Source organism: Dipteris shenzhenensis, chromosome 20, assembly GCF_047967505.1.
Source record: "Dipteris shenzhenensis isolate YYH24624 ecotype China chromosome 20, Dip_SZ_1.0, whole genome shotgun sequence".
In the NCBI taxonomy this organism is placed as follows: Eukaryota; Viridiplantae; Streptophyta; class Polypodiopsida; order Gleicheniales; family Dipteridaceae; genus Dipteris; species Dipteris shenzhenensis.
In genome coordinates this window covers 26,716,861-26,727,854 of record NC_141615.1, presented here as the reverse complement: position 1 = coordinate 26,727,854, position 10,994 = coordinate 26,716,861, and positions in this window count along the sequence as shown.

The window sequence follows — 10,994 nt, the reverse complement described above, 5'->3', positions numbered from 1 at the left end:
GCAGTAAGGGATGTAAGTAAATAGGCTATCTCTACAGAGATGGGAAGGTGATTATCAGAGAGAGAAAAATGGGAGGAAAGGAAAGAAAGAGAAGAAGGAGAGATGGAAAACACATGACGGTTTCACACCCAAGAGATAAGGGCACAAGGGGGGCTAAGAATAGAAGTTTGGAATTGCAATGGTACCATTTAATCCAACCCTAGGTGTTTCTTGGAAACATACACCGACAAAGACATGATCTTCTACACCGAGAGCCATGAAATCTTGGAATATCTAAAGAATAAGCCCATAGGAAGGAGATGAGAGGAGATAGTGGAATACGGGGGTTAGGAAGTGTGGCTTTCCTTTTCAGAGCACATATGAGACCACTCACATCGATGATCCGAAGAGAGGAACAAGCGCGACATATGTGGGTGCGAGTTCAGCTACCAGATACATGCCCAATCTTCATTGCAGTGTGTTACTTTCCTCCAGACACATCATCTTGAATGGGAGGTCATCACTGATGAGGGCATAGCCCATATGAGACTATCCATGATGACATCACAGAGCTCTCTAGACAAAGGGACACTCTCCTTCTTGGTGACTTCAATACACATATTGGGAACATATAGCTTGGATGGTTAGATTTCGATGAGGATTCCCTCATAGTACTAGAGATGGATGCAGCAGAGCTGGGGATAGTGAGGCAATCGGTAGATGCACCAGTGATAGCATATGGGAGGCATGTACTCGAGTTGGGGGCTATCCACCATGACTTGATCATATATAGAGGTCTCTAGAGATGGCCATCATCTGGTGGGCTCACTTGTTTCCCACATGGCAGGGGAAAAGTATTGTGGACTACCTCCTCAGTCCACTAGCCTTTACCCCATGGATACATGAACTTATTGTGCTACCTCCTCCACTCGAGGCCGACCACTCATGCCTTGCCTTTTGTATATTGGTCGCCATGCCAGCCATGCGAAGGGCCCCCCCCCCACCCACTCGCATTTAGATACATTTTTGACTGTGCTCTTGACCCGATGTATGTGAGCCACCTGGCTTCTGAGATTTGAGTATTACATGGAGAGGGGATGGACCTTGCATATGCATCAAATACCAATGTCTGAGTGATATAGGAAGTTGCCACTGGATCCTTTCCCATGACATGATCTTTACGTGTCCTAGATGGGAAGATTACCAAAAACCCTCGGTTCGACGATGAGTGTAGAGAGATGGGAGCACACCTTACACGTGAGTGAGCACTGGGACAATTAACTTCACCATAGGAACATTGGATCGAGTGACACGGCATAAGAAGCAGGCTTTCCTCATACACAGAATGGATGAGGTGATCGTATCCTTTCGCGGAGGAGATCCTACCATGGGATGGGGGCTCTTGTTGGAGGGGAAGATCCAATACAGATCATGTCATAGATCCAATACTCTTGCCCATCCCCATCACAGATCCAATACTCTGGCATAGATATGCATGCTCTCTATATGATGTCCCAGATCAGCCACCACCTGATATGTCCTCTATGCCTAGACCCACTACGTGTCATTTGTTTACTGTGCAGAATGTATAGGCTGCCCTTCTTTGACTTCATAATCGGAGATCACCAGAGCATGAGGGACTACACACTGAGCACTTTGCACATGAACATGAGATCTTGACACCGATCCTAGCATAGCTGTTCAACCATGCCGTATGCCATGACTTCCCTTCTACTTGGAGCACCACCACCATAGTATCGATACATAAGGCAGGTGATCCCAGGGACACTGGGAATTACCACATTCTTATTATTGGCCACACTTTAGCTAAGATATATGGGTTGGTACTAGGGAGGGAGGTCAATAGCCACACAGAGGGTCATGGCAATCGGGCTCTTGGGTAGGCAGGTTTTCAGAGACATCACTTCACCCTGGACCACGTTTTCACCTTGTGGGCTATTATCGAGGAGGTGAAGTTGAGGCATCGAAAAGTCTACACTTGCTTTGTAGACTTTCATAAGGCATTTGATACTGTCCCACATTCTCGCCTGATCAGGGAATTATAGGAGTTGCAGCTCCCAGAGATCATGATTTGGGGGGTCATGAGTCTATATGAGTCCATCAAGGTACATTCCCAAAGAGGAAAGGCCTATCAAACTAGGTTGAGAGTAATAATGGAGTGAAACAAGGCTGACTCCTCTCACCGACTCTTTTTGGGCTCTATATCGACGAGATCACTTCTTTTGTTGATCGCCTAGGTGGAGAGGGTTCGCTTGTGGCTGACCTAATGGTGTAGATATCGCTATATGAAGATGACATAGTCCTCATATCATCCTCACTGAGAGGGACTATAGAAACATCTAGAGGCTCTGCAGAGAGAGAGAGAGACTTGATAGTTAACCTTGGGAAAACCAAGGTTATGATCTTCAACCCCTCGCGAGCAGTGACCCATTGCCATAGCTTCACATACCATGATGAGCTTGTGGAGATAATGCAATCTTACACATAGGACTTGCAGACTATGGCATATGGAGGAGGTCTCAAAATAGAGAAGCACTTTCAATTTGTTTGCCCAGTCTATTATGAGATCAAAGGACGATATCACTACCTCTTCTAGGAGGAGAATGGCTTTGGTCCACTTACATGGAGTTCCAGGGTTCAGAGGGGGTTGTAGGGCTTAGGAGAAGTCCAGGTTTGAGGAGTGGAGAGCTTGTCTCCTTTGTGACTTCGAGGGGGAAGGGTTGAGAAGGAAGGACAAGGGAGGAGGGAGGAGGGAGGAGGAAGGAGGAGGAGGAGGAGGAGAGAGGAGGAAGGAGGAGGGAGGAGGAGGGGGAGAGAGGAGGAGGGAGTACAAGGGTAAGGAGGGCAAGGGTAAGGGCATGCTGGAACACGATAGTGTAAGAGAGCATGGATGCAATAGAGATCAATCACATGAACACAATAGTGATCTTGAACACTAGCCGGAGCTTCATTCCATTGAGAGATATTCATACATGTTGATCTATACACAATCCATAGGTACCTTTGAGGTGGGACCTCTTTTGTAGGAGACCTTTTGGACAAGAGTCCCTCTACTTTTTGGGAGGACCTTTAGGGTCTTTGCACAAAGTAGGGGTACCTTTGAGTATCTACAAAAAGTGGGGGGACCTTTTGGGTCTCTACACAAAGTGGGGCCCTCAAAAAGTGTAGGCTTTTAGTCTTTCTCTCTCTTTCCCTCTCTAGATCCTGATTTTGCAAGTATGATTGGATCTTCTCTAGAGAGGATTTTGGCTATCCTCATCCTTTAATACTCATCATACCATCTTTCACGCTTAAGATATTATAAGTGGAGCTTTGTCGCTACTCTACACATGCAATGATCTCATCGTTGTTGCTCTAGATTGCGCTTGTGGCCCTTGTTGCCATAGGGTTAACACTACTGCTCCCTGGGCTTGCTAGTGCAAAAGAAGGATGGATCAAGGAGTATGTGCATAGATTATAGGGCTCTGAATAAGATAACCATAAAGAACAGATTCCCAATACCTAGGATTGATGACATCTTAGATAGATGAGAGGGGTTTGCAATGTTTAGCTGGATAGATTTGAAGAGTGGCTACCATTAGATTAGGATATGACCTGAGGATGTGCATAAGACAAATTTGAGGACCACATTTGGCCTATATGAATTTCTTGTAATGCCATTTGGGTTGACAAATGTACCTGCCACCTTCAATCGGATGATGGACAAAATCTTTAGAGAGCACATAGAGCCTTTGTCGGAACATTATTTGATGACATCATAGTGTTCTCTAAAGACAAGGCTAATCATAAAGAGCACTTGGAAATTGTTTTTGCCGAGCATAAGAAGCATAAGTTGCTGTGGTTAATGCCAAGAAGAGTGAAATTTTCATGCTTGAGATCCACTTTTTGAGGATGGAGTCAGGATGGATCCTAATAAAGTGGAAGCCATAAGGAATTGGCCACCGTTGAAAAACATCCATGAAGTATGGAGATTTCTTGGCTTATGTTCGTACTATAGGAGATTCATCTGCTGTTTTGCCAAGATATCATCACCCCTTCATGCCCTATAGAAGAAAGGAGTGTCTTTCATGTGGGGTACTAAAAAAGTGGAGGCACTATTTATATGGTGCAAAATTTGAAATCATCTTTGATCAAGAGAGTATTAAATGGATTTGTAATCAGCTAGAGCTTAAAGGTAGAAAAGCTAAATGGGCTGAGTTATTGTTTGCAAGAGTTTGATATACAATTAACATACAGGAAAGGGAAGTTCAATGTGGTAGCAGACTCTCTTAGCCGAATGCCAATTGTTAATGAATTGAGTTTTACTCAATTTCGGAATGATTTCCTAGAGTCCTTAAAGGGGAAATGTGAGTTTGATCCTCACTTCTTTAAAATATGGAAAGTAATTAGAAATAGGGATCCAACTAATCGAGAGGCTTTCATTGAGGAGTCACATGGAAATGGTGACACACCATAGGTTGGTGATAAAGGAATCAAGTGGAAAAAATATACTATTGAAGATGGCTACCTACTCTACAAGGGTAGAGTATGTGTCTTGGATAATAATGATATTAGGCCCCAAATTCTTTTTGAATGTCATGATAGTCTGAGTGTTGGACACCCAGGAATTCAAAAGACATATGTGCTTCTGAAAAGACAATTCTTTTGGCGTGGAATAGGTAAGGACGTCCAAGATTATGTATTGAAGTGCCAAAAATGCTAGGTCAATAAGGCTGGATGCCTTCAAATAGGAGGCCTCCTACACCCATTGGAGATTCCATTTGCACATGGGAAAGCATCTCCATGGATTTCATTGTGGGATTACCTAGGACACAGAGGGGGCACAACTCTGTGTGGGTAATTGTGGATCGGTTGACCAAGATGGCTCATTTTATTCCTGTTAATGAAGATGTTAAAACTCCAGAATTAGCCAAGCTATTTGTGGAGCATATCTACTGTATGGGCTACCAGCATGTATTGTTAGTGACTGGGATAGCAAATTTAATAGCCATTTGTGGAGGGCTATGTTTAAGAGGTTAGAAACCTCATTGAATATGAACACCGCGGATCATCCACAGAGTGATGGTCAAACTGAAAGGGTCAATCAGATCATTGAGGATATGCTTCGAGCATATGTAAGTAAACGGAAAACTAATTGAGAACAGTATCTGCCCATATTAGAATTTGCATATAATAGTGCCAAACATTCAGCTATAGGTTTTAGTCCATTCATGATGATTTATGGATTTCAACCAAGAGCCCCAATGACAGTGGGACTCGAAAAAGAGAAGGTTCAAGTGGCCAAAGACTTTCTTGAAGATATGAATCAAACGCTTAAGTTAGCTAAAGATAGCATAAGAAGAGCTCAGGATAGAGCATGAAGTTATGCAAACCCCCACCCTAGAAAGTTGGAGTTCTAAGTAAATGAGAAAGTCTACCTTAAGGTACCTGAATCTTCAGAATCTCTAAAGATAGGTAAATGTCCGAAGTTGTCTCCTAGGTATTGTGGACCATTCACAATACTTAAGAGGATTGGAGAACTTTCTTACAAATTAGCCCTACTTGAGGGATGTAGAGTACATCTAGCTTTTCATGTTAGTAGGCTAAAAAGAAAGTGGATATACACGGTGGATGTAAATAAGTGTGGCTAGGCATAAGTTTTTCATGTTAGTAGGCATCTAGAAGTCCACATGGCATGTAGTGGGGTAGGGGGGAGGATTCTAGAGGGAGCTCAAGAAAGGAGGTTTGGGCAGAGGAACCTCATGAGAGAAGCAAAGAGACGATCTCATGAGGAGAATCCGAGGCTGGGTGGAAGACTAGAAGAGCCCTCTATCTTGGCATTTATGTAATATCAATCCCTTCCTCTTTGTCAATGACGATGGATCCAGAGCCTCCTGCTATCTGGAGTGAGATGTGGAGGCATCTTCTGGAACATCAGGTAGGTCGGAGCAGATCGATTTCTCTGTATCTTTGATTTTGGCCAGTGTTAAAGCAAGAACCTTTTCTATTGAATCATCTGCTCCCAAAAACCTAGGTTCTTGCATAGTCATGTCCACCTCGTATCCACACAGGACACCAATAGCTTCATCCTCTTGGAGACCAAACATAACCACTATGTCATTGAGAGAGAGGTATTGTTCTCCATCGACAAGAAGGGGAGCAAGAAACCATATCATTGTTGTAGGGTCAACAGGGGTAGTGCTCGAGGTTGATGGAATTTGAGAAGTAGAATGGGGCTTAGGAGGTCTCTAGAGCACTTCCAGGTCCAATACAGCTTCCCGCTCCTTAGCTTCTTTATCAATGGGCTCTTCATTGTAGATGTTGGGCTCATCTATAAAAATAAGAGGATCAGAAAGGGCAAGGCAGGGTCAGGGCTTGGGGTCGAGGCCTCCTCTTCCATTTGTCCCTCTTGGAGAAGGAAAATAAAGGACATTTCCCAGAATAGGAACCTATTTCCTATGTTGCCGATGACTCTACATGCTAGGAGGTCATCAGTGTCCACCTCCCTAAACCCTAGGGGTGTGATTGAGCTAGGCTCGGAACGTGATCTAAATGCTTCATGAACCTTGGTTCTTGATTGAACAAGTATTTCAAATAATCAATTGGGACCCATCTTTTTGTTGACTCATCAAGTTGATATGCAAAACTCGCGATGTGGTCTTGCATGTACTTGATGAGGTCTTCAAAATCATCTCGGGCTCCCAAATAGGTGCCTAGGACATCTATGTTCTTATCAGAGACTGAAAATAACTCCTCCTCTCTATCAACTAATGGAGCATGGGAGATGAAATCATGGAAGATAGACCTAGCAGGAATCCATGGTAGTTTGGTAGTAGCTAGGAGAACTATGGCTATGATGGTGAAACTTTGAAACTAAAGTAACTTTATAACCTATATCTACCAAAATGCTCTAAATATAAATAATAAAATGAATTATATATTTTTTGGGCAAAACTTGACATTGACATGAAACAAAACCATTCAAAACATCAAAATTAATTGCACCACTATGAAATGGAAAATTTCAAAATCCACAATTGTTCCACCCCACATTGTTTACCATCTTCAATATTGTAGGAGGGATAAAAGTGGCACTATGAATGCGCTTGTGCAATAGTAGAGGATTAAACTCTTTTGTCAATTTCCATGTGTAATTAAAAAAACTTAAAATTTAGTTTCCAATTTCCATTTTTGGAGATCATCCTAGTGAATGACCTTTATAAAATCATTTGCTTTCTCTTTTGCATCCAAAAGAACTTGCTTTGCCACCATAGTAGGAGGGAGTGCCCATTTGTATTTGTGCACTATTGTTTTTGCATAGGATTTGAAATAACCTTGAGCCTCTAAATTTGAACCAATAATGTGAATGAGGATCTATGATTGGGAGCTCCGTTTTGTGTGGAGATTTTGTGTTTTCACTCTGAAGGTGTGCGTGTCATGATGGTAAAATAGATGATGCACTCTAACATGGGTAAGGTAAATATCCATGGTGGGGTTGAGGGCTTGAATATGCTCCCAAGAGAGCTCTTCCCTCCCACTCCCTTGAGATATTAAGCATTCGATAGTGAGAGATGTGGTACAGCTTCAGGAATAATTTAGTACATGCTCAGAGGTTTACCTTTGCTAGCCTTCAAGGCTTTGAAAGCATATGCACATGCTTAGCAATTGTGTTAAATTCTCTTTTCTTGCAATATTTAATAAAGTTTTCTTTTTCCCACCCAAAAAAAGAGAGAGCTCTTCCCGACAACCTTGGTCTATTTTTGTGCCAACCCAGATGCACACAACTAGGTGGTGTTGTGAACACCTTGCATGTCTACATAGACTTGTAGATGTGCACCCAGCAGAGCTAGTGGCAATTTCCTTTAGTGCATTGATGCTTGAAAGGATCCACAAGAAATTGTTCATACCATTTTTCCACCCCAGGTGATCCTTGGCATGATAATGATGTGCATCCAGTCATGGCTGCCTTCAAGGCATGCATCTACAATGCACCTCCATTTGATTGGGATGCTCAGCCTTCTCCTCGGCTTTCCAAAGGGTACGTTTGCCTCTCAGAATAGTCTAACACACAATCCCGACTTCTTCACATGAGGCCTAAAGTGCTAGGATTAACTTCTCCCACAGGCAGGCAAGCTCGCATCGCACCGCCACCGTATGGGAACAGGCGAGTGGTAGTTGATGGAAAAACTAAAGTGGGATCTCAAAACAAGGTGAATTACATTCAATCGGCCTGCCCTTTGGGGATGTGTATTTTGAAGGTTAGATATGTTTTTTTTTTTCTTTTAAAAGTGGTTGCAGTGAATGTTTATGTGGAGAAGTTATGTTGCTAGGTAATCCATTGTCTTTTTGTTTTGAGGTGCTCAATTTCTTGTAGGATGTTGTTATCAATTTTGATGTGTTTTTGTTCGAGTGGTTTTAGGAGGTACAAGCTTTTGGGGTCTCTTATTCTTGATAGTGCTGTGTATGTAAGGCCATGCGATTTGATGAAGGAAGGGTCAAACGCAAGGCTACCCATGGATAGCCCTTGAGAATGATGGATTGTTCAAACGGCAGGTGCTGCATAGGGAATTGTCTTCTAGAGATGGAATTGAATTTGTTTTTACCTATTTGGAATTCTCTTGTTATTTGATGTATTGGTGTCCATGTCTTTGAAATGGTGTTGTCGTAACTGGTAGAGCAATCGAAGCGAGCTTGTCTTCCGATTGCTGAGTTGTTGAATAAGACCCAAACCACATGTTGTTCATTTGTTAGTTGAGAATGTTTAAAAATTCCATCGGCTCCATTGACCAAGCCATTAGGAATGTCAAGACTAACTGAACAAATTTCGACAATCATCCCAAGTTTCAAATGAAGCATCTTATGCAATCCTACTGTGTTTCTTAGGGGGGACAGTTATGGTCTTGCTACATGTCTTGTGTCTTTTGTCTATTTCTTCGAGAATATGAGGATCATCTTTGAGCAAGTGGAATACTTCTTTGTTGTGAATGTCTTTTGAAGCATTAGTTTAGAAAAGGTGGGGAATGTTTTGTTTGTGCAGTGGTTTTCTTAGGTAGTTCTCATTAATGTAAGAGATGTCATTCAATGTTTGTTTTCCTATTCTTATTCTATTGAGTACACCTATGAATGTTTGTATTTGTTTGGTGCATTGGTGTATTAAGCTCATATAATGAGACATTGTCTTTCCAAAAAGATGATTGCATTGATGTTGGTTCAAGAAGAGCCAGGAATCTTTTGTTGGGCTAGCTTGGCATAGGTCTCCACATAATAGAACACCAATACCACTGAACGGTTGGAGGGTGTTGTGCATGATTTTTCGCAAGTGCATGTCAGCTCTACAACCAACGTACTTTGGCCAATTAACGACACCTCGTTAAAGACAACTAGGTGAAGATCCTTGTAGAGCTGTGATAGTTCTTGTAGTTTTTCACCCAAGAGGCTTGCGTAATGGGATGCCATTAGCGGGAGATGCAACACCGAGTGGATTGTTGTACCGTCAATGTTAAAAGTTGCTTCCCTGTGTAGGCCAAGAGAAGAACCTTTTGGGATTCGACATTTTGAGTTTGTTTGTGCGAGTAGTAGCGAAGAAGTGCTTGAATAATGGCCATAAGTGTGAATGTTTTCCCTATTCTAGCATTGCCCATAAGGAAGATATGGAATGGTTTTGTTGGGTGGATTCTTTTGTTGAGCATAATGTAGTTTACAATTAGATGTTCTTCTTCATTTAGTGACACAAAAGTACTGTAATAGTCATTGTTTGGGACAATCTTATAAGTTAGCAAAATTTGGCCATGAAATTGATTATTCTTGGGGGAGTTAGGCATGTCTATGGCAATGTTGTAAATGTCTTTTTTTGAATTTGTGTGCTGACTTGTACATGACATTGTGCTATTGCAAGTAGTGGATGAATTAGTTTGGAATTTTAGAAAGAGCTTGTTGAAGTTCGCTTTGTTAGGATCTATAATATGTTTGTTCTTTTGGTACGTCATGCCACGTTGTGGTGTACTCATCAAGGGACGATTCTATGTAGTGATATGGAAATAATAAAATGCATAACTCTCTGTAGTGGTTCTCGAGATTGGTTATCTCATTGTAGTTGTTGAATCTTAGATTTTTTCTTTTTCTCTTTCGAGTATTTTGTTTTTAATGACTATGTAGTTGCTCACGAACTTTGCTAGGCAAACTTTTTGTAGATCATGTTTTTGTTTCAAGTACTTTGTGATAATGTCATTGAAGAAAATGTTCGTGCTCTCAAGGTGAAGCTTCTCAAGCTGATCTCTGCACTTTAGCAACAAATTTCTTTTCTCCAGTGGATTTGTGTTAATATATTGAAATTGCCATGTTGAGCTTGAGAGAGGCACTGATAGTGTGAGTGTACCACTTGTTGCAAACTTATGTGTTGAGTGTTTAAGATTGCATTGCCAACTCTTCTAATGCATTCATTTCGTGTGGCATTTGAGTTTAAGCTTTGTGATAAAGCTTCTTTCATGGTAGAAGTCGTTTCTTTGTCTGCTTTAGTCATGTAAGATGTGTAGAAAGCTGCGGCTCCATGAGGATTAAGTATGAATTGCACATCAGCTTTTGCACCTTATAATCTCGACAGCATTGGGTTGAAGTTGTTTGTGTAAATGCCTTTTGGTTCTCTTTTCAAGAAGAGTGTTGGTTGTGAAATAGATGCTTGCAGAGCCAATATGTATTGTTCTTCTGTTAGTTTCACAGCAGCCAAGAATCCATTATAGTGTAGTGTGGTTGTGTTATCTTCAAATAGAATAGAGTTGATTATCTTCATCTGCTGCCTAGGTTTGGAGGTGTCATAGTCAATGTGCAGTGGCAGCAAAACTCTTGTGTGTGATGCATTGTGGGATGAGGGAATCCAAAGTGGCATTTTTTTTCCCATTTGAAGCATGTTTTACGATGCCTATGCTTTTGAATTTTGTTTTTTATGCAAACAAATTTGGAGATGTCCGTACATATGTATTTGTCTGCAAAAGTGTCAATGTCAAGGTTGGAGGAAATGC